This window comes from Podarcis melisellensis, assembly GCF_964234715.1.
Source record: "Podarcis melisellensis genome assembly, chromosome: 7".
NCBI lineage: Eukaryota > Metazoa > Chordata > Lepidosauria > Squamata > Lacertidae > Podarcis > Podarcis melisellensis.
Genome location: NC_138539.1, coordinates 67497060 through 67522105, shown reverse-complemented (window position 1 = coordinate 67522105; position 25046 = coordinate 67497060). Strand labels below are relative to the sequence as shown.

Genomic DNA, 25046 nt, shown 5'->3' with positions numbered 1-25046 from the left:
CAAGCTCAGACTGGCACACACAGAATGCTTCTAAGGCCAACCTATTTAAACAGGGGAAAATGTGCCATTCATCCATCTTGAAAAAGGCTTCTTTAGTGCACTGTGTGTCTCTCAAAATATACTGCCGGCAAGCCAGTACTCCACTGTGGGAAAACAAAGAAAAGTCGGGGTATCACTGCTACGGCAAGATCCAGTGACATGGGCAAACACGAGAGAAGCCACTGAATTGAGGAGGCTGGCAAGTTGCCAGATAGCAGGCAAATATACAGAAGTCTTGCTTAAAGTAACAATTTTTCCTACCACTAGCTCGGTGGCATGCACTGGTGTCAGAGGTGGGGATGTGTTTGTGGTTGCCATAGTGAGGAAATTGCCTTGAAGAGGTAACATCCCCTCAGATTAGTTCTTAACCGCATTTGGATTTATTCTCTTTCTTTCTTAACCCTTTAGTCCCATTACTGGTAGCTGCCTGGAGGCATTATGCTTCTGTAGCATTGCCTACTGAGAACATGAACAAGAGACTAGATGATGCAAGGAAGAAACGCCAGAACCAAGAGAATAATAATTTTTAAAAAGATAATTGGACACAGGAGGAATGCTTTCAGAGAGACAAAGAATGCAGTTTTCTGGATCTCAGTCGCTATGCATGTCTGCATCTGTGAACACACCACAATAGCATCCAGGTCAATGATTTCAGGTGTGGGGAAGAGTGAGAAAGCTCTATTTCATTCCTCATCAGCAAGATTTAAAGAGTGTTGCTTTATTTTGATTGACAGGTGGCACCTACTCCACACACTCTGAGCAGGATAACTCATAGTGCCAACCCAAATTGTTGGAAGGTATGTAGGGGGGCTAATATATATAGTGAGGACTTGCCTAGCAATTGATGAGTTTTTGAAGGAAGGTTTTCACAAGCTCCATAGGGCAGCTGTTGACACAGATCCACTTATGGCACTGTTGCCCCTTTTTGAAGATGGAGACGAAAATATATTTTATGAGCTCACTGCTTCCCTTTTTTCATTCTGGCCTCTTTGGTTGCAGCCTGAAATTAGAAATTAGTAACAGCTAATTAGACGGAGGAGTGGAATTCTCAGATTTGGTTTTATGGAAAGACTTGCTTGTCAATTGTCAACTTTCTTTTACTAAATAAACTGTTTCAGTCAAAGAGTATGACCGGCTTCCTCCATCAACTCATGTGGTTTATGTAATGATATTATAGACTGAGTTGTTTTTATTTTTTATGTTTAGCTAGTTCATTTGGCGAGACAACACACAGTGAACATTGCAGTATGTCTTTCTGTAGTGTAGCAATGAGAGCATTGTTATATCCCAAGACCTGAACTGGGTAGCCAGTTATCATAACCTACAGTATCACCGCAATCAAGTATACCACTTATGAATACGATTGGACAAAATTACACTTTGAAATGCAAATTTAGGGCTGTTAGGTCATATTTATCTTAAAGAACCTGAGTGGCAGACAAATCCTGCTGGATTGCCGAGATCCAGAAAGGAACAAATTTTGACACACACCCTTCCCGGCAAACACTCTTCTCCCTCCCTCTTAACACCCCCTCTTTCAACAACAGACAAAAAAACAAAAACCTGCAGCAGCATAGCTAAAACTTAAGATGCCTGTTAAGCCAAGTTGAGCTCACATCATTTGCATCCAGGATTTCTGTATTCAATTAACTCTTAAACCATTTGATTATCACTGGGCCGTTTTTCTTCCTCCTGATAAATGAAGCACATTCACTGGAATGTGCTAATTAATTCATTTGCATTCAGTGCTCTTAATGAAGAGGAGGAGGCCAAGAAACGGCTATCTTAAGTCCGTCTGGACGTCTGCATCACACATGGGTTTTGCAGAATACAGCTCCCAAGGCAAAGAGGCAGACAAGCCAGCCTCCCAGCCAGAATCAGGGGGATTATCTTCCCACATGAAGGCTTGTCTTGATTTTCCAGAAGAAAAACAAATATTATCTTTTGTCCCTAGACTGCCAGGAAGGATTTCACGTGCAATTCCCATCTGCCAAACACGCACATATAAATTTGTTTGGTGGATTTGGTCAAGCTATGTTTCAGCTGTTCTGTTCCTAATTAAGTTAACTAGTGAGATGTGCGGCATAATTTGGCAACAAAACCTGCTATTGTGGCACTGATTCTTCCATCACAAAAGCAGGACCTTACGGCGATTCCTGTAAAAGCCAAGAATTGATCAACTGCCTTTGAAGCCATTCCTACTTCGAAGCCATTCCAACTACATGCCATGAAAACATGGGAATGGTAATGGCATTCCCTCCAACAATCTTCAGATGAAAATAGGGACACCCCCTCCAACTGACCTTCCTTGAGCCCTCATTTTTGTCCCCCTCCTGCAGAGCATTTCCTATCAGAAGAAGGGCGAGTGCCATCACCACTTCATCAATGGGACCCATACCCTCCATTGTCCTGAGAAAACCCCTTAATCCCGATTTTATTTTATTTTACTCTTTGGCAGATTCACAAAAAGAAAAACACACACCAAAAAATATATTTTAGAAAGGGGCAAGATTGAACAAAGCATGGATGCACAACACACACACACACACATATATATGGGACACAGGTGGCGCTGTGGGTTAAACCACAGAGCCTAGGACTTGCTGATCAGAAGGTTGGTGGTTCGAATCCCTGCGATGGGGTGAGCTCCCGTTGCTCGGTCCCTGCTCCTGCCAACCTAGCAGTTTGAAAGCACGTCAAAGGTACCACTCCGGCAGGAAGGTAAATGGTGTTTCCGTGCGCTGCTCTGGTTCGCCAGAAGTGGCTTAGTCATGCTGGCCACATGACCCGGAAGCTGTACGCCAGCTCCCTTGGCCAATAAAGCGAGATGAGCGCCGCAACCCCAGAGTCGGCCACGACTGGACCTAATGGTCAGGGGTCCATTTACATATATATGTATATATATAGATGTGTGTGTCTGTGTATCTTGTGTGTATACACAAGATTCCTTGGTCTACACTCCCTCTTTCTTTCTGCCCAGGGTGGCCCTGCCCTCTGCCTGTCCATCAGAGCTGGTGCGTCACATGGAGCTGGGCCTTGGTGTGGCAGCCTCTCCTCCTCCTTACCTGCTCTCCAGAATCCACTGCAAGCTGCCCAAGGAAGAAGGCTGGCAGCAGCGGCCACAGACAAGTCATGGAGAGCAACGGGATGCTCCCTCGCAGCAGCCTCCACCACCACTTGGGACAAGCTCCAGCTCATCCTCCTCCCTGAGCTCGGAGGTGGAATTTTCCATTTCCATATTTTAGAGTTCCACTCGTGTTGACTCTGATGTTAGCATTTGATGGGTTTGTAAGCGGTGTGCCTACATATCACTGGTAAACACCATCTCCAACTCCTTGAAAGATTCCACCAACGGTGTCTCCGAAATTTTTTACACATCACTTGGAAATACAAACAAACTAATGCCAGTGTACAGTGGTACCTTGGGTTAAGTACTTAATTCGTTCCAGAGGTCTGTTATTAACCTGAAACTGTTCTTAACCTGAAGCACCACTTTAGTTAATGGGGCCTCCCGCTGCTGCCGCACCACTGGAGCACGATTTCTGTTCTCATCCTGAAGCAAAGTTCTTAACCCGAGGTACTATTTCTGCATTAGCGGAGTCTGTAGCCTGAAGCGTATCTAACCTGAAGCGTATGTAACCTGAGGTACCACTGTATTGGAAGAAGCAAAGATCACCAGTGTCGAAGCAATGATTCTTCAGCATCAACTTTGTTGGACAGGTCATGTTGTTTGGATGCTTGATTATCATCTTCCAAAGCAACTACTCTATTCCCAACTCAAGAATGGAAAGCATAATGCTGGTGGTCAACAAAAGAGGTTTAAAGACTTTCTCAAGGCAAATCTTTAAAAATGTAGTATAAACATTGACAACTGGGAAACACTGGCCTCTGAGCACTCCAACTGGAGAACAGCCTTTACCAAAGGTGTCATGGGCGAAAAGGAGAAATGAGCTAAGAGGAAAGCACATTTGGCAAACCCTCACCGTGATCAACTCCTGCCCAGAAAACTATGTCCCCACTGTGGAAGGACGTGGGGATCCAGAATTGGCCTCCATAGTCACTTACGGACTCACTGCTAAGACAGTGTTCATGGAAGACAATCTTACTCGGCTACGAGTGATCACCGAAGAAGACGACGACATATCACTGGTACATTGATTTATAGTGTCTCTGTGCCTAGCAAGATTGATTCAATCATTTTTCGTATGTTTTCACATATAGATAGAGTTTGCTTAAAAAATAATAATCATAGCCATCCCGCCGCCCAACTCTATCATATGGGAACAAAATACCATGCCGCCAAGTCTGAATCAAGCCTATCACTATCATCACACCAAGAATAAAATCTATGGGCTGTTTTGTTTTTGGTGTATGAAAGGACCTTGCTAATGCAATTTTCAGCATCAATAAGCAATCTTTGTCGCAGTTACATCAATAGGATTTTTAAGTATGGTGGTAAACAATAATTATTTAAATCAACAGATTGCTTGATTCAGATATTTTAGACAACTACAGTGATTGCCCATTTCTGTCTTAACCAAAGGCAATTCTCCAAAGCAGAACTTAAGGTTACAATTTATAGGTGCTCAGGTTGTCTTTGACGGATGTCTTCCACATGTATAATATGATTTTTAGGCAGGCAGGAAAAAGTTTCATTATAATGCAAATTAAACCTTTCATGGATGTCATTTGTGCCACCCATACCGACAGGATAGGGACATTTTGCTACCATATCACTTTTTCACTCTTTTCAACCAAATTGAATGTTGGATCATGCCAGGAAGCTTAGCACATGTATTAATTATTTTAGAGATTAACAGAGCTTGTACTTCCTAGAGAAAAAGTGAAATGTTCTGTCTTAGCCAGTCAAAGTTAAACATGCTTTTAAGTGACCCTGGTTCCACTGGGAGAGTTAAGCGCGTCCTCTGCTTCATCCCATTGAAATCTAAAAGGTTTTGAAATGCTTGATTTTGGATTACACTTATAGTTTGCTTTTCTTCTAATGGGCTTTAAGGCTGCTGACCAGTCAGTGGCCAAGACTGCTCCATTTTTTTCAATGTATGCATCAGAGTCTACAGGGGTTTTTTTTGGCCTTCAGACCTTTTGCAGCCTTTGCTCCCTGCCACATGCCATCTTTGCTGGCTTAGATTCACTGTCAGAATACTCAGAATAACTTTCACTAGTTTTTTAATTAGTACAAAGCCGAAGGATTTTAGCAGAGTTCCAGAAATGTGCCCCTTGTGTTACATTAGCAATTGTTTTGATGAAAAAGATTGTTGAGGGCTGTATATCCTGTGATCCACTCAGTGGGTAGCAGAGCCTTGACACTAGGGACTCAGCTACATTAGCAAAAACAACTATTGAATGTGCTATTATAAACTTGCAACACCAGATGGCAACAGAGAGCAGGGAATTTTTACATGTTTTTCCATAGGTTTTTTTTAAAATAAAATTGTTATAATAATCTAATTCCAGACTTATTTATAGCGTTTTTCCCTTGTGTGTAGATCCACCCTAGGTCACTGCTATGATAATAGACAAGCTACAGCCCCCTCATAGTTTGTGATTCGAATCTGAAACAGCTATTTTGGTATTTTAGGATTGATATCTGTTACTTCATTTCCATCCCATAATTGTAAATATTTTTGTTTTCCACTTCTGAAAATGCACAAAAGCCCATGTAGATGACCACTTTATCACATACATAGATCTCGCACACTTGGCATAGCTGTCAATGTTTCCCTGTTTTTTAAGGGAAATTCCCTTATTCCGAGTAAGATTCCTCGCAAGAAAAGGGAAAAGTTGACAGCTATGACACTTAGAGGGCCAAGAGATCTCAGGGTGAGGAAGCTAGTTTTGAGCTAGCTTTGTTAATTTGTATGCGCTCAACATTTCAGTTTAGCATTGGGTGGCAAAATCAGAATTTTGCCAAAAAATCTCAGCTCTTGTGATACCTACTGACAGATCAAATAATTGTCCCCACAGAGGGTGGGGGTGGGGTTCACCTAAATAATTGCACTTGTGCAAGGATTACTGCTAGTGCAATGAAACTTTCCCCCAACTCCATGTGCCCCACATCATCCCCAAATCTGCTCTGGAGTTTGGGGAAAACCACAGAACAGATTTATGGGGCACACAGTGGGAGAAGAGGGAGAGAACATTCCACTGCACAATGATGTGCTGATGGACTATTTCCTTTAATGTTACACAGAAAACAATCCAGAGTCGCTGAAGTCCTGTGCTAGCATTATGCTTAAATAGAGAACAGGTAAGGGAAATTGTGGTGTGCCCACATTGTCTCTGTGGACACTGGTCCTTGCATGCACAATGAGCAGGCTGCGAAATGGCATCCGAGCAGATTTTTTGTGTTGAATCAGCAAATGTCTGGATTTTCATTTTGGGGAATATGGCAACCCTAGAGAATTGAAGCTTGTTTAACTACTCAGTGCTATCAGGATACCTGACTGGGCAGATGCTTCCAAGCACATTCAGTCAAATGATCTTAGAAGCCCCTTCAGACCATCTCATGCAATGTGGGACTGTGTGTGTGGGGACATTGAACCATAACACAACTACAGAGCATGTTTCCTAGGCTCTGCGGACTTGGGCAGGGAGGTGCAGCCATTAATGGTGCATGTCTAATGCATGTTCCCCCCTGCCCAAGTGGTTTGGAGACATGTGCCCCCTTCACATAATGAGACTCAGATTTTAATCCCAATTTTCAAAGTGAGTTTAAACCCATCTGCTAGTTCAAATGCAAAGCTCTGTATCACAACAAAACCAGCCATTACAACGATCGTGTATGGAAGTGCCATATCAACTTGAAATTGTTCTCTGAGAAGAGTCAGGAGATATTTAAAAAGTGAAGAACTTCCAGACTTCTGAGCATTTTTCAATTGCAGATTATGTATGCTTCAGTACGCCAGCACCAGAACTCTTTGATATGTTTATGCTATTGTGCTACTATTATAATTCAGATTGGACAATTTTATATAAGTGCCTTCAATTGCCATGTTTGATTCTGAATTCTAGTATAGTTTAAGCAAGCACTTACTTCACTGTTGTTCAGTATATGCAATGCTAATGACCAATACCAAGGTCTACCCCGCTTGCTTTTTTTAAAAAACCAGGCTTGCATGTTGAGCACACAGCTTTATGTATTTACGTTGTGAGCAACTTCCAACCGTCAAGAGCAACACCTCATTGCCTTCCACCTCAATGCCTTCCACATCAGGAAGACTCTGGGCATCACATAACAGGACAGAATCTCAAACAAAGATGTGCTCTTCCAACACCACATTCCCTGCATGTTTACACTCCTGTAAATCATGGAATGGAAGTTAGCAGGAATCCTGAGGATGTGCTCTTCGGGGAGCTTTTTTCCAACTCAGATCTAAGCAACTACATGGAGATATTATTTTGCTCAGTTGCATACTGTGGAGCCATGTATGGTTCCATATTTTTCTGCTGCTATTTTTCCAGGTCTCTTGGGTCCAGATGCTGGGTATCAAAGTTGGATAGAGTGCTATTGTGTTCTGGTCCTGCATGCAAGCTTCCCATAGGCCTCTTTTCCCACTGTGAAAATGATTCTGGAACAGATAAGCCTTTGGTCTGAACAACAGATGCTCTACTTATGTTCTTACACTCCTATGCTACGGGGGCTGTAATGAAGTTACAGTACAGAAAGATCAGCTTCCTATCAAGGAACTATTATTGTAGGTAGGTTTATGTGACCAAGCCATTTATAGACCATGTACTTTGTTCTTCATTGCAGCTGAAAATCGTGAAGGTTGGAGCCAGCAATGTGTGTTAGAAGATTGTGAACATGCAGTTTGACTGTAGAAGAAAGTGCATCCAAACATGTACAGAATACATTCCCCCAAAACACTACCCACAGAAAAAGGCAATAATAATAATAATAATAATAATAATAATAATAATAATAATAATAATTTTATTTATTTGTATCCTGCCCTGCCTGGCCGAGGCCGGACTCAGAGCGGCTAATATCATAAAAACAACACAATATGCGTAAAAACAGACATCAATTAATTAAAATACATCTTAACATTAATTCAGACAAGTTAAAATTTGGGCAGGTGGCAATTATCAGGTTGGAATTGAAAGTGGTTAATACTTACCAGGACCAAGTGTTTCCACAACGACCTGTGTGTGGGTTGGGGGCCTCCCACCCTCCTGTGTGGGTTGGGGGCTTGTTTTATACAAAGGAAAGTAAGTCAAACTGCATCCTGCCCAAAGGTCTGACGGAACAGCTCCATCTTGCAGGCCCTGCGGAAAGATTTGAAATCCCGCAGGGCCCTGGTCTCTTGTGGGAGAGCGTTCCACCAGATTGAAAGATGGGGCTTCCACTTCTGAAGATGGAAGATTTGGATTATGCTTGGTCCCAGAGCAATGCATCTCGTCTCCTGACCAGATGTTCGTCTGAAGTCTTTGCTCATAGCTCTTAGATCTGACTGGACTGATCTGATAGCTTAGTCTGTGGGGCATGAGATCCCACATTGGATAAAAAGTTTCTGCAGTGCAGGGAGTTGTACTAAGATGACCTCTGTAGTCCCTTTTAACGCTACAATTTTATGATTCTATGGAATAGAACCTGATAGCCACACACAAGATTTTCTTTTTAAAGGAGTGGAAAGAATTCTATGGGTTTCTCTTCTCTGTGCCTCACAGTCACACAGTGCAAAAAAATTAGTACCATGAGAAGTGGATCGAAATAGTCATTTACACATCTTTGATGTTGCTGTTTTCAATCAGCAATAATAAAGATCAAACGCTTGCAGCATCAAAGATAAAGGCTGATCTACCTTTTAGCAATTCAGAATTATGTGGATATAGCACATGTTGCTTTTAGTGAGGCCTTCAAAAAAAAAAAAGAAAGAAAGAAAGAAAGAAAGAAAAGAGGGGGAAATTGCAGTGCCGCAAGGTAGTAACAGGGAGTGGTGGGCTGTTTGTTTATTTTTAATTTTTTCGACTGCTTTTGGAAAGATGCCGGCCAAGAGGAACTCTGACTGAAGAGGACAAACATGGAGGGAATGAAAGATGCCTTTAAGAGATTTAAGAATGCCAAGAAGATGGAAAGGGACCTGTGAAACGACTGTATAAAGGAAAATTACCAGTGGGTAGTAAACACAATATACTTACACGGATAAAGACTTTTAAATAATAATCTTGGCATATGTTTTAATCCTCTAACTACGGGTCATTCTTCACTTACAGTTTATCGTGGTATAGTTGCTAGAGGTTTTTTTGTGAATTTTTGCCATTCTGCCACATGTCATAGTCATTATCCAGTTAATATTTCAGAATAATGTACTTAAGAACCTTCTTTTTCTTCTATCACAAAACGCCTGACTTTTGCTAAAGATCTAGAATGGCTCCTCAATATTTTCCTTTGTGTGGCATATGTAGAAGCATCATTTTGGCTTCTGGGTTGAGGGCTGATAGGCATGGTTTGGGAGAAATCTGTTTTGTGCCACATTCCTCTGTCAGTCTGCAAACTCAGTTCAGAGGAGAGAGATATCAAGATAGAGATGATAGTACTGAGTCCAAGTAGTGCCCATGACAGCGATCATTAGCTATAGACCAGCGGTTCTCAACCTGTGGGTCCCCAGATGTTGCTGGACTACAACTCCCATCATCCCTGAGCTCTGGCCTTGCTAGCTAGGGGTGATGGGAATTGTAGTTCAACAACAGCTGGGGACCCACAGGTTAAGAAAGGCTGCTATAGACAAAAATTCATCACAACAACAAAATTCACCATAGCTGAGTTTCTCTTCTAATCTCCTATATTCCCCATACACTCACTCATAACTCCAACATTTACTTGCAAGAGGAACACGAGGGTATGTAAGGGGTGTAACTACAACCTTGGAACACATCTCAGTTCAGGGACAACCCCTGCTCCCAACTAGCTTTGAATTTTGCTTTTCCCAAACTTCAGTGGCAATGCTTGCTGAAACAGATTCTAGAATAACTTTCTTGGAATCTGCCAACAAGTCTTTGGCCTTTGTCCGCAAACTCAGTTTTAACTACACTTCTGATCACCTCCATCATTTCATCCCCATCCCAATTTCAGAGAAGATGGCTAGTTGTCAGAGACTGGGCAGAAGAGGAGGAATAGTGGAGACCGCCTCCTCATCCTGACCCTTCCAGGGAGGAAGAAGAGGAAGACAAGGGTTTGTAGGAGGTCACAGCTCAGAGGCAGATGAGGGGGAAAGCTGGGAAATCATGGGAGAGCCAGAGCAGTAGGTGGCTGACACATTCTCACTAGAAAGCGTTCCAGACCCTCCATCTCCCAGAACCCAGCAAGCCTTAAAAGTAGGAGAACAAAGAGCTTGAAGACAGAGGGTAGGTAGCAGCACCCGTAGAAGTGACAAATGAGGAAGTGGGAGAGATGGGGGAGGTGGAGATTCACTCAGGATAAAGCCATTATCCAAGAGTCTGGGTTCTATAGCCTCTCTGTGTAAAGTTTGAAATAAAAAAGGACTATATGAAACTTTTCCTTTTCTTTGTACTTTCCTGGGCAATTAGCTGAGATCCGCTGACAACACCCTAACAGCAGAGAGCAATAGCCATTCAAATTACATACCTTCCAACCTTTCTTGAGAAAGAATGGTTCCACTGTTAAAGAAAACTAATTGCCAGGGACTGGGCAGAGGAGGAATGGTGGAGACCTCCTCCCCATCCTGAGCCTTCCAGGGAGGAGGAAGAGGAAGACAGTATAGATTTACAACAGGGGTTTGCGGAAGGTCACAGCTCAGAGGCAGATGAGGGGGGAAATTGGGAAATAATGGGAGACTCAGAACAACACCCGGCTGACACCTTGTCATTAGAAAGCATTCCAGACCTACCATCTCCCAGAACCTGGCGAGCCTTAAAAGTAGGAGAGCAAAGAGCTTAAAGACAGAGGGCACATATTCCTCGTTCCTTATCTTCTCCTTCTTGGTTATTTTTTCAGATACAGAGAAAAACCTGTTATAGAGTGGAGAAAGGAAATGTGGTTGTATGAATCAGTCCCAAAATCACACATAAAGTTGATTATTTGATGGGTGCAGGGTTGTGAATGTATACATAAATTGGCCTCAACTCAATGGGTTACAAACTGACAAACCAATCTAAAACTTTTCCCCAATAGTAAAAGTTAATATATCCTTCCAAAAAAACCCCAACACTATTCATCACCTATTATGGAGATCCATCTTGACAAGGCTGAGATGCAGTCTGACTGTTAACTGCTTTTGGCTTTACCAAGACTTAAAGCATATCCTCTTTGTGACATCACACATGACATCAGAATGGCATGTTTGCATTCAACCTAGACTATCTCCATGCCAACAGCAATGGCCAGTAAACTTCTGCAACCAAGTAACCATCAGCTTGACTACTCATTTGTTTCTATCTAGACTATTGGATGTTTATTTTTTGCTCTCGGTAATCTGAAAACCTGCTTCCACTGTTAAAGAAAACTAATTGTCCAGGACTGGGCAGAGGAGGAATGGTGGAGACCATCTCCCCATCCTGACCCTTCCAGGGAGGAGGGAGAGGAAGACAATTTAGGTTTACAACAAGGGTTTGAGGGAGGTCGCAGCTCAGAGGCAGAGGAGGGGGAAAGTTGGGAAATCATGGGAGAGTCAGAACAACACCCAGCTGACACGTTGTCATTAGAAAGCATTCCAGGCCCTCCATCTCCCAGAACCCAGCGAGCCTTAAAAGTAGGAGAGCAAAGAGCTCAAAGACAGAGGGCACCTGTAGAAGAGACGAATGAGGAAGTGGAAGAGATGGGAGGTGGAGATTTACTTGGGACAATTCCATTAGCCAAGAGTCTGGGTTCTATTTCTGTAAAGATTGAAATAGAAAAGGAGTGTAAGAAACATTTTTTTGTCTTTATACTTTCCTGGGCAACCAGCTGGGAGCCACTGACAGCATCCTGACAGTAGTGGATCTAAACTGATCGAGCTGGTAAGATTTGCACATACAATACAGTGGTACCTCAGGTTACAGATGCTTCAGGTTAGAGACTCCGCTAACCCAGAAATAGTGCCTCGGGTTAAGAACTTTGCTTCAGGATGAGAACAGAAATCGTGTGGCAGTGGCAGTGCAGCAGCAGTGGGAGGCCCCATTAGCTAAAGTGGTGCTTCAGGTTAAGAACAGTTTCAGGTTAAGAATGGACCTCCAGAACGAATTAAGTTATTAACCCGAGGTACCTCTGTACAAATCTATTCTCCAAAGAGCTCAAGAGTGGTGTCCATGGGTCTAGTCTCATTTTATTTTGACAATGAACCTCTGAGTTGACATGGTGAGTGGTGAGCTGTGTGGCCAACTGGGTATTTAAATCCAGGTCTCCTATAACTGTATTCAACCATATGCTACTTACTACAGCAGCTTTGCTGCCTGGAAATTAGAGGAGATAATGGGGAAATGTAACGTGAACAACAGAACTAACATAGTAATTGCTGAAATAATGTGGAAAGGACATTTTCATTTATTACATTCCATTCCAAAGGCCAGGCAAAATAGCACCCTTGACAGCTTCAAGGATCAGACATTTTGCATCCTAAATGGAAACAGCTTCAATTTATTGTTATGGAACCTTAGTTTGTTCAAGCATGACAATATCCGTCAGGATTTTTTGAACTATTTAAAGTTTCCTCAGATTTTATAGTGGTGCCCATCTGTTACCCAAATGCCAAATTAAGCTTGCAATTTATTGTTATTATTTTGAATGACGCTTTGAGAATGTGCCTGTTTTTCAACTGTATTGCATTTTACAGCTGACTGACATCTGTAGTTTTAATGCACATAGGATCAATAATGCGAGGACACTACTTTGTCATTGGTTTCTTACTGCTTAGAATAACATCCCATCTATAGGTGGCAACTAATTCATATTAGAAAATCAACGCTATTTGAACAAAAGTTGATAAGAGGTAGTAGTGTACATTGGGTTATGTTGCACTATTTCGAGAGGAGTAACTGTGTTGGTCTCTTGCATTAAAAACAACAAAGAGTATTGTGGTTCCTTTACAGTTGGTTGCTGGTGAGTAGATGCTTTAGGTTGGGGTGATCTGTAAGCATATAATAAATGTGTTAGTCTTTAAGGTTCCACAAGACTTGGTTTTTGTTGGAGAGAGGCTTGGAAGAGAGATTCTTACCCTCTTTTAGCAGAGTTAAGCACAATGGCTGTTGATCCATGCACATTAAAACTTGGTTAACTTTACATATACTCTCACCCACCATTAAACAAACATTCCCCACAAAAATACTTAGGTTAGAATAAATCACAGACACTTAGCTTTCCAAATAAGTAAAGATTTTTACTCACAAGTCTCCATCTGCTATCAATAAACAAAGATGTGAAAAACATTCCAAACAACTTACAAAGAAAGGTACTTTGTTTCCTTATGAAAAAGATCATGCAATCTTTAGATTAGGAAAGATGCAGACTTTTTTTGACAGATTTGGTTCAGTTGCAGCATTTGATGAGTCAGGAGCCATTAGCCACATGGCTCCTTGCTCATACCAGGAACCACAAAAAGAAAAAGGGGTGGGCTACTGAGAGCCATTAAGCCATGCCCACATTGGCAACTTGAGCTCAGGGCTCAGGTTAACCCTTTCATGCATGCAGGTGTGAGTCAGTAAATATATATTACAACAATTTTAAGGTGCATGGCAAACATGGCTACACCTCTGGAAATTGCTACAATGAAAGGCATCAGATTTTGACATATGGAGTGAAGAATCTGGAGTGAGATACACAGAGACAGACAGATATTATCATTATAACCAACGCAAACAGCAAGATCTTCATTCCTAAGTGATGGAAGGTGGAAAAAATAGAATCAAATCTATACAGTGCCTGGACTATGGTGAGGGACTATGCTGCTGTCTCCAAAATACTGAACTATCAGATCAGCATCCTCTATAGTAAACAGAAAAAGATAAAGAGTAAAATCTTGGATCTGGAACCGGTTGCAAAGAACTAACGTTATGCACCAGGGGTGGGGAACTGTATTCAGCCACTGGGCTGGCTCCTTTCTTCCCCCAACTTTGATAGTTGGGTTGGGGTGCCCACCTGTCATTCATATGACATAACTTGAAAGGGGATTGCCTCTGAAGTCTGTGGTTTCAATATAAACCATTTGAAAGTGGACTTCAAGGTGATGATAGCCACGCTTTTACCTGCCTTACTCCTGGCAACACATCTAACACCAGGGTGGGACAGGTAGGCATGGTTTGAGGCAAATGTGCTCTATGCCCAATTAGGACCCTTGCAGGACCCAGAGATTCTCCATCCTGTTCTACACAGCCATACACTTGGCAGATAGTCTCCAAAACAAAGCAAGTAGTTTATTATACAAACTCCTTGGAGATATATTTTATTAAGCTGTAATCTTGCTAAATAACAATAAATATTCACAATTCAAATGAGTTCATTCTTTCATCAACAATTACTTTAGCATTGGGGAGAAGATTTGTGTTCAGATCAATAGCTCTGCCAGGAGTACTCTCTCAGCTCCACAGCATGCCAACATCTTCATGGCTGACTTATAACAATGCTTTCTCAGCTCTTGTCCCTCAAAGCCTGATTAAATCTTCATCATCAGGAGTCATGGGCAGAGGACATTTGAGCAGTTCCACCAGATAGCAGTAACTGTTGCCCTACCAATCAACCTGTGCCTAGACCAGACCATGCAAGAGGTTCACTTTCCTATGCAGGAGGTGCTGTGGTTTAAACCACTGAGCCTCTTGGGCTTGCCAATTGGAAGGTCGGTGGTTGGAATTCCTTCGATGGAGTGAGCTCCCATTGCTCTGTCCCTGCTCCTGCCAACCTAGCAGTTCAAAAGCACACCAGTGCAAGTAGATAAATAGGAAGCTGGCCACATGACCCAGAAAGCTGTCTGTGGACAAACGCTGGCCTGAAAGCGAGATGAGCGCCACAATCCCGTAGTCACCTTTGACTGGACTTAACCGTCCAGGGCTCCTTTACCTTTACCTATTGGGAACTGACCAACTACTACACCTATTTTCATGCTTCACCACAAAATCCATTGTCTACAGCCAGGGCATCCCCCCCCCCCCACCCAGCCACAACTCGCCAGAAGTCAGTTCCAGCACCTTTCTGGTGGGAGCCTTTGCCATTCTAAGGGAACAAGTTAGGTGTTCATGGTGACCTCTCCTTATAGAAAAATGGCACTGTCCATAGCCAGGTCCATAGCCACATCTGATCAGACTCCTAGGACAGACATAAGAATTTACACCAGGCATTCCACAAACTAAAACTACCATCTAGCAAAGAGGAAAACTTGGATCAAGAAGGCCAGACTGGTAACCAGGAGCAACCTACCACAGGAGAGATCTAGAAAACATTAGAACACCACTTGCGGTCACTTCCCACCTCAGACCATTCAAAGATATCGTCAATGACCTGCAGTCCATCCTGGATAATGGCACATTACCTGACCATGCCTTCAGTGGTAGGTATATAATGGCTTACAGACAGCCCCCTACCCCAATGAAAACAGTCAACTGCAAGCAGTGACTGGCCACCCAACAGAGAAACCCACACAGGGACCAGTCTCTGAACCTTTGCTCTCTTTCGGATCACTTGTCCTAAAAAGCACTGAAATGCTTTTTTTGTTAGCCTTTTTAGCTTGGCTCCAAGAACTGATGCGCTTTCAACACCAAGGGCATAACTTGAATGAATTGGGCACAGCAGCCCTTTGAATTTCTTCAACATTGTGATTTATTTTTTAAAAAATAAAAAATCTATAGCCACCTCTCATCATTTAAACACATTTTACAACATTTACAGTAAGTGAATACTGATAAATCTCATACTTGAGTCAAAGTGAGTCAGGGCCATGGGTGTGCTTTTTTTTTTTTTTAGTTTTGCAAAGTGTTTTCAGAGTTAAGATGTTCTTTCTGGTGGAGTACAGCAACCTTGTTGCAAACAGGTTACATGCGGCTGCTTGTGAAAAACAGAAGCATCGCAGTAATGGAAGGAAGGTGCTTTTCTTAGCATCTGAAGCAACAACCTTTGCCACACTTTCATGATAAACCCAAATTTGTACAAAACAAAGAAGACAGGCCTTCTTTGCATGTGACATTTTGTGCCTGATGTCCTTGAGGAAAATGTTATGCTTTTAAGTTTCAGTTCTGAAGGATGCATGTATGATTCAGAATATTTTATTTTCCTTTTGTAGATCCAATCATTTAACACATGCAGCTTCCCTCAGTTTTATCCAAGTGCATCCTTATACGTATCTCAAATGCACAGGCATTTTGCATTTGTAGTTAGTGTTAAAGAAAACGACTTTCTGATAAAATTCATAGACTATTCAGAGGCTGTACAAACTGCCTAATTCATCTAACACCTGCAATTCCTAATTGGTATGGGCATTTTCCACCCGTGAATCAAGTTCAGATTTCATCTTTGGGTTAGTGAAGGATGTACTCTCTGAGAGTTGCCTTCTCTGTAATCAAAACTCTGTAAGACCAGTTGCATTGCAACTTTGAGGGCTTAGATCCAAAAATCCACTCTTTCAAATACAGTGGTACCTCTAGATATGAACGGGATCCATCCCAGAGCCCCATTCGCATCTAGAGGTAAACGTAACTAGTGACAGCACGTCTGCACACACACACGTCGCTTTTTGCCGCTACTGCGCATGTGCGTGACGTCATTTTGAGCGTCTGCACATGCGCAAGTGGCGAAACCCAGAAGTAACGCGCTCCATTACTTCTGGGTTGCCGCGGAGCGCAACTCAAACACGCTTAACTCGAAGTGTGTTCAACCTGAGGTATGACTGTACTCAAAATCATTCATGTTCTTTGAATGAATCACTTACTCTAATTTCAACGGTCAGAGGTGCATGTCATTGCTTACATAGCCAAAACAGCACAGTATCCCCATTTGAGAGGGGGGCAATGACAGGTTTAGAAAACCCCCAATGTTTACAGAAGTGAAAAAAGATCCCCAAACTTTAAGGAGGGGGGATGGTTCAAAAAACACCCAATGAGGATCGATCATGCCCAGCAGCCACAGAATACTGGCTGACTATTGGGGGATGGGGGAGGCAGGGTAATGAGAAACAAAGGGGGCAGGGAATAGACTGTAGCATCCTGGAATGTAGGTATGAGTGACTGGCTGAAACCCCAGACAGGTTGCAGGTCCCACTTGTTCTGTTCCACTTTCAAGAACAGCTCTTGGCTCTAACATGAGATGGTTGTGTAAAAAAAACAACCCAAACAATAAATAAATAAATAAAACCCAACTTCATTAATAATTAATGGAGTATTGATTAGCTTTGTTCAAGAAGCCTATGTTCTCCCAAGTGGCCAATTTGGAAGGAGACCAGCAAACATCATCCTGTGATGCTGGAAGATAGAACTGAAATTACTAGTAACCAGGTACCATGTGCTGAAGTCTTTCAAAGCAGGAACCACTAAATGATCTCAACTGCCAATCAGCAATTTCACACAGCTACATGTGAGTCAAAGTTTTTGTTGTTGTTGTTGTACACCTTCAGCCAGGTCAGGGAAGGGCATGTGGTAGACAAGGGTTGTGCTTTTTTCTTTTTTCTCTCTGACCCACGTGCAGTGTTCTCTGGCAGGTAAGCAAGTCCCGATAAGAAGTAATGACTTGCTCTTCCATTGCCCTCTGATATTATCCAGTCACCTAGAACAGGGACTGAGAGACTGGCCTGCCCCCTCCCCACCTCCACTCGACACAGACTCAGACCTCTACTTACCTGCTGATTGCCTAGCAATGCTCTGGCAGCCTTCCGACTCTTCCTCTTCTTGACAGCTAACAGAGCCTTCCCTGGGAGGTGGGGTCAAACTGCCCTTTCTCAGCCAGCTCTCATCTGCAGAGTTGGTCCCCCATTCATTTAGTTCACTTTCAGAGTCCAACTCTTCCCTGCGCCCTGTGGGACCACATTCCTGACACTATGGGCGGATTTGCAAACCAGATAAACTGCTGTGGGTGCCACATGTACCTCACAACTTTCCCTTTCCTGGCTGATATCCCCCTCCCCTGCATTGCTCCCACATCATAATTAGGCTTGGTGGGGGAAACCATTTACCGTTCCCGGGGAGATGATGTTGCGGGCTGGGAGCAAGCCCTCCCCACTCGCACGGGGCGGGATAGCCCCAGCGCCGTTGTATGGTCCTCAGCCACGTCATCCTTAGGCCATCCAATCCGGACGGTCTGGGGCCATGGCATGGGCTATTTAAACTGCCCATGGCCAAGGACTCGCCCCTGTTTTCTCCCTGTTTAGTCAGTTCTCCCGCCCTTAGATTAGGATCTTTATTTCTTGACCTTGCTATGGACCTTGGTTGATCACCTTGGTTGTCCAAGGGGCCTGGTAGGAATTTTTTCCCACTTGGCAAATTGGCACCTACCATTTGGTTTTCCCCCTACCTTGCAGCAAATCGACACAACTTTGTAAGGTTTGGCGGTTAGGCATTGGAGTATTAGGTTGAAGGTGAGGGGAGCTTTGAGAACACTATCCAATCATCTCATCCTCTGTCATCCCCTTCTGCTTGTGCCCTCAATCTTTCCCAACATCAGGGTCTCTTCCAGGGAGTCTTCTCTTCTCATGAGTTGGCCAAAGTATTGGAGCCTCAGTGTGCTGGACCCGGGGGGTTACCGTGCAGCATGGTCTGAGTCCAGTCCGAGGTCGAGGGTGTGGTATGGGGGCTGTCCACCAAGGCTGAAGTGGGGTCCAAGGCAAGGAGCTGGCTGAGGTCAGGAACTATGGTAGAAGAGCAGGACAGGGTGCCGGCAGGAACAGGTTACCAACAATGTTGCTCCCGCAACCTGGGACTCGGCTGGCTGGCTTTTATCTCCTCTGAGGCATAGGGCGGCCCCGGTCCAAAGGTGACTCTCCTCTCCTGGCCTGGTGGCAAGCACTCCTCCTGCAGGAACTTAGTTCCCTCCGCCTCTCTGCCCTGAGCCTCTGCAGCTCAGGAGAGGCTGGAGGGTTACAGGACCCAGAGGCAACCTCACCTTCCCCTGATGGGGCTGAGAGTGGAGCACCTGCAGGCAATGGGTCCTCCATCACCTCCGGAGCCAGAGCAGATTCAGCTGATGTCTGCTCCTGAGGATCCGGCACAGGTGAGGGCCCTTCAGGTTGAAGCCCCAGCCCTGGCTCACCCGGTCCTGGAGGAGGGGACTCCTGTGCAGGCTGTGATTCCTCAGGTTCAGCCTCTGAATCCGATTCCCAGGCCATCACACTCAGCTTCACAATCTGTGCTTCCAGTGAGCACTCAGGGCTGATTTCCTTAAGAATGGAGAGGATTGATCTTCTTGCAGTCCATGGGACTCTCAAGAGTCTCCTCCAACACCATAATTCAAAAGCATCAAATCTTCGGCGATCAGCCTTCTTTATGGCCATCACATACCCCTCCTAATTCAAGGATATTCCATTAAAGGAATCCGGGGTGTGTGGTCTCTGTCCGAAGCCCCAGACGGAGGGCTAGGGCCATGGCACGACCCCTAGCAGTGACCCTGGGGGAGTTCCTAGTTGATGTGCATCAGCAGGGCTCCCCCTATTGGTGGTTAACCCTTCCAAGACTTCCTGCGGATGGGCAGGAGTCAGATATAGTCGTGTGGTTTCCAATTCCTAAGCCAATACCACTCACATTCGGTAACCAATAAATTTGCGGCCTTTTCCGTCCACTAACCTAAAATACTGTTTCATGTGTCTTTATTACACCTCCCGGGAGGGTTTGGGACCTTGCTACGCAACTCTGATGGTTGAAGAAGGCTTATTTCAAGCCTAATTTCAGCAGGGGAGAGGAGGGAATGGGACACTGTGAGTGCTAAGGTAGATCTTATTGGGTACATGTGCATCTCCTGGCACCACATTGGTACCCCATGTGGTAGACCATCTCCTTTGCAAGCAGTGGCCCCAGGCTTAATCCTTGGCACCTTCAGCCATGGTTGGGTATGCCACCTGCCTGCCACCCCTGATTGCTACCTCCAATGAGAGCACACGAAACTGGGCTAGATGGTCCAAAAATCTGACAGTCTACGGCAGCTTCCTAAATGATGGAGCTGCATGGCAGATGGTAGCTTTCCATTTCAAGAACATGGAACCACCAGTGTGGGAAGACAAGATCCATTCCAGGCTAGCTACCATAAAAAGGGGGTAGATCAAGAGAAAAGGAAAGAAATTGCACTGTAAGGCAATGGGCAAGATGGGAGAAACTAAATCAGAAGCTTCACCAAGCTTCCTAGTCCTGTTATTAATGATGACTGCCTCAAGCATCCTATTGATACTCCTCTCCTATGTGTGTGAACATATCTAAGCCCAAAAGAAATATTCTAACCCACACTGGAGTGTCATATTTTAACACAGAGAAGGTGGGGATGGAACTCTTATGATAAAATGAAATAGGGTTAGGTCATGACATACACCTCCATCAACACACTTAGAAGAAAGGGCATCATTGTACTAAAAAGAGGGATAGGGAAGACTTTCCATTGGCATTTAAAGGGGTATCTACCTAATGCACATATTACAAACAATGAATGTACTGAAAAACAACCACCCTTTGAAATTTGTGCTTCCCTGAATTTTGCAGTGAGGTTCTCCATCTGAGTAATGTGTACAGAAATGCACATGCTAGAGAAAAGTGTGCATAAAAATGCATATACCAGTGAAAATAGCATAGAAAAATACATTATATTAGGGGGAACTATTTTGCCAAAATGTGCCCGTTAAGGGAAATTTACAGCAAAATACCAATGAATCTTCACGAGGATTTTAAAGAAAGTTCCCCAACTGATGTGGAAATTCAGGGAGCTTAATTTAACATTGGGGGAGGGGGAAAACACCCCAAACTTAAAGACAAGACAAATTTCCTTCTTTCCTTTGTTCTTTCTTTGCAATCTGTGTATATAGTACACACTTCTTGTGACATGCCAGCATCCCCAGGCTTCCTTAAATCCAGCCAAAACGGACACCCAAATCACTGCAAACAGCCCTCGACACTTCCAGCATCTGCGATGTGAAGGAGGCATAACTCCGCTTTGTCAGAGATACAGCCCACAGTATGAATCATTAATTTAACATTGCAGCAAATACCTGAAAGCTGAGCAGGCTTTATGGTGATCATAAAGTGCCCAGCCCAACACATCGAATGTGAGCACTTCAGAGTACCCCTCTAATACTAAACTGGTAATTGTACCATTGCGCTCATTTATGAGGCTGTAATCCAGCTCTGCGAGTGGATAAACTACAAGGCTGGAGGCTGAGTAGTTTATCTTGACGAAGGAACCAGATTATTGCCGAGTAAAACAGCATGACCGGGCGGCTGCTGTTCTGCTCCTAGTGCCTTCTCAAAATCTTTAAAGGGTTGTTTTTCCACCTCTCTCTCTCCCGCCCCCCACTCCCTGCTTCAACTAAGAATTAGGACAACCACAAAATGAGGCAAATCACAAATGCAGGTAGGCACACAAACTCTCACACACAAAGCAGCATTTCGAAAGGTGGCCTATCGCAATAGTACATTAGAGGCCTACCTCTTGCATCCGAACTTCAGGTGGAGCCTGTTACTTTGATAGCAAAGCGCTGCAAAGGGTGATTTCATTCTAGCTTTGCCCTGGAGTGGGTGGGAAAGGGTCCTATGGATGTTTCATCCACTGCTCGCTTATGTCAATCAATCCCCCCTAAACGCCTTCTCTTTTTTCCATTCATCCTCCTTAAATAATATCCCCTTAAGCATTTTATCCACCTGCCTGCCATATTGTACAGCCAACACCCTTGCCCCTTAATTAATGAGGTGATTAGGCCTAATCAATGAGGCATCTACAGGCAACAGAACTGTTGCTAATTCATTCCTACCCTCACTGCCAGTTGCAGTCGTGGTGGGTTGCTACAGAAGAATCAAAATGGCAGAGAGCCATGGCTGTTGTAAATCATGTAGCAACTGTGTGTGTGTTTATATATGCATGTATGTATTTATCTGTATGTATGTGCAGTGCTTTCTATCTGGAGGGTACCCAGGGGTATGCATACCCCTAAACATTTTGTCAATCTAAGTTTGGTCTCATTGAGCGTCAGTATTTCAACATGAGTAGGAAAATGAGAGTACCCCTAAACATTTTTTAAGGAAAAAAGCACTGTATGAGGAGGGCTAATGTCACTTTGACAGCCATGGTAGATAGATGTTCAACAAGTGCAGATTCTTCTTCCATAGTACTAGGTAAAGGTAAAGTCCAGTCAAAGGTGACTATGGGGTGCAGCACTCATCTCCACGTTCAGGCCAAGGGAGTCAGCATTTGTCCACAGATAATTTCATGTGGTCAACATGACTAAACCATTTCTGGCACAATGGGGCACCATGATGGAAACCAGAACACACAAAAATGCTGTTTACCTTCCCACTGCAGTGATACCTATTTATCTACTCACACTGGTATGCTTTTGAACTGCTAGGTCGGCAGGAGCTGGGACAGAGCAACGGGAGTTCTCCCCATTGCACAGATTCGAACCACTGACCTTCTGATTGGCAAGCCCAAGAGGCTCAGTAGTTTAGACCACAGTGTCACCCACGTCCCTCCATAGTACTACAAATGGAGAAAGAAGTGGTCAAGTCAGCTGGAGGTAGTGGCGTGAAAATAGGTTAATTTCAAAATCCACTCTTCTGTTGTTTTAGATTTATAGAAAGGATGACTCATAATGAGAACAAAAATGCCACGCAGCATGAATTACTGTTGCTATATCACCAACTGCTTTGAAGGAATTCTCCATAGCTTCATCATCACTCTTAAGCTACTGCCTGTGCTGTTTAAGACTTTGGTGATGTGTAAGAGGAGTAGTCAATGACAGCCTTTTTCTTGTTTCTACCACTTTCATTTAATCTTTCAGTTTATCCACAGATATGTCCTATGTGAGATAGGCTGCTGACTCACAAAGTTCTTGTAAGATCAGATGATGAACAACCTCCTAAGATAAGTGTGCCCTATACATGGAGGTGGGAGGAAATGGTTTTATCTGGAAGTTTTTAATGTTTGATATTTTACTATGTTTTATATAAACTGTCACCCAGAGTGGCTAGGGAAACCCAGCCAGATGGGTTGGTTGTTGTTGTTGTTGTTGTTGTTGTTGTTGTTGTTGTTGTTGTTGTTGTTGTTGTTGTTATTATTATTATTATTATTATTATTATTATTATTTCCCTAGCTAGTATTCCTTTCCTCAAGCTTGATAGTAAAAAACAAAATAAAAGGCATCGCATGACCAATCACCAATGGTTAGGCCAAATATGCAGGAAATGAATGGATATTCGTCTGTAACTATAAAACACACTGTGAATATGGATTCTAGAGGTCCTCTGAGTGATTCCTTACACCGCACTACAGTTTTTTTATCTGAAGCCTTTCGCTCAAGCGACAGATGTATTTTTGTTGCAATTTTGTGTGATACACGAAATTTTCCTTGACATGAATACAACACGTCTAGGATAGTCCTCTCCTGAATTACACTGTGCCTTAACAAAAGTAGACATAACCACAAAAACACAATAATTGCTCAATTTCATACACAAAAGATGAAGGCTGAACTACCCACACAACCACTCAGTTCTGTGGAACAATGAAAATTAACTAACTCTCTTGTAACTTGAATGCCTTGTGCCTGTGTGCCAGTGAAATAGCATTTTGGCTCCATTGTGGCCTCCTCCTCCTCCGATTACCAAAGAGGCAGAAAAACCAGAAAACATGGACTGAGGAAGTGGGCAGCCCACATGGTAAACACTAGAGCTTGTGTGCCAGATCCAGCTGAATCAGAGGTACCAAACTGAATCAGGCTATTTCAGGCTGAGCTGGGTTTTAGCAAGATCAGGTTGAAGAAGGCCTGGATTGGCATGGGTCAGATCAGGCCCATCTGGAGCAATCCAGGGCTGTCAAAAGGGGAAGGCAGTCTGGCAGCAAGGAGAGGGCAAGCTGTGTGTACCTCCTCTCCCTGCTCCTGACCACATGTTTAAAACCATGATTAAACATATGCTTGGGGGACTAGCTGCATGACTGTGCAAGACCCCAACATTTGTTTGGGGGCACAGAAGCAGCTCAAGTTGGCCTTGGATCATCCCAAGTGCCAACTTGGACCCTAAAATGGTTTGGGGTGTGGCATGCACAGTCCTAGTAAACACAAGCCTGGAGGTTTCACCTATACACATGCAAAAAGACTCACACAGGTCTAGATTCTGGAGAAGGATGGTTAGATATTACGCTTTCAGTATGGACATGAAGACAGGAGTGCCTGGCATGCTCTGGTCCATGGGGTCACAAAAAGTCAGACACGACTAAACGACTAAACAACAACAACCATGGACATATCACTGTGATAAAAATGTTGTTGTAATTGCAGACTCCTGTACACAGCAGAAGGATGAGCAGTACATGCCACATGCTTAACTTTACTTTATTTACACTTCAATGCTGAGAGATTACAAGCAGGCATCTTGCTTCTGCGAGAGCAGAGAAGCAACTCCTCTCTCCTCGGAAACAAAGAACACCGAGAGAGCAGTGAAAAACAGGAAACCAGTGTACGTCACATCCAGTCTCCTATTCCCGTGGGAAACCCAACAGCACACTGACTGTGGAATGCAAAACATTGTCCCGTGACAAGCACTTCGCTGCACAGTGAAGGAAGCAGAAACCAACATAAATAACTTTTTCCAATGGTTTTCCAATAACTGTATCCAAATGGTGCCTTCTATCCCTCTTTTACCTTCCAGGGCTATCACTTGCCCTAACCTATCACCACCCTACTGCTGACTGAAGCACAAAACCAATCCCAAGGCTGACACTCATGAATCTGTAGGCCTGAAGCCAAGGCTTGATTTACCTAAGGTGCCAAGCACTTCTCAACACCTGTACTGGAAGCAGGCCTAGTGAGAAGGGCTATTTCTTTAAGAAGCCATTATCCTCAGAGGTGAAAGGCGCAGGGGGGAGCCTGGAAGGAAGCATTTTTAAGTGA

The 25046-nt window shown here is 43.7% G+C and overlaps 1 long non-coding RNA gene across 1 annotated transcript; it reads right to left on the bottom strand.

Moving 5' to 3' along the window:
- Positions 1 to 547: 547 nt before the first annotated feature.
- On the bottom strand, positions 548 to 3243 carry LOC309373875. The gene is made up of 2 exons (XR_014170262.1): positions 3105 to 3243; positions 548 to 1039 (listed from the first exon to the last, which is right to left on the bottom strand). It is a non-coding gene; the product is annotated as an uncharacterized lncRNA (long non-coding RNA).
- Positions 3244 to 25046: the final 21803 nt, after the last annotated feature.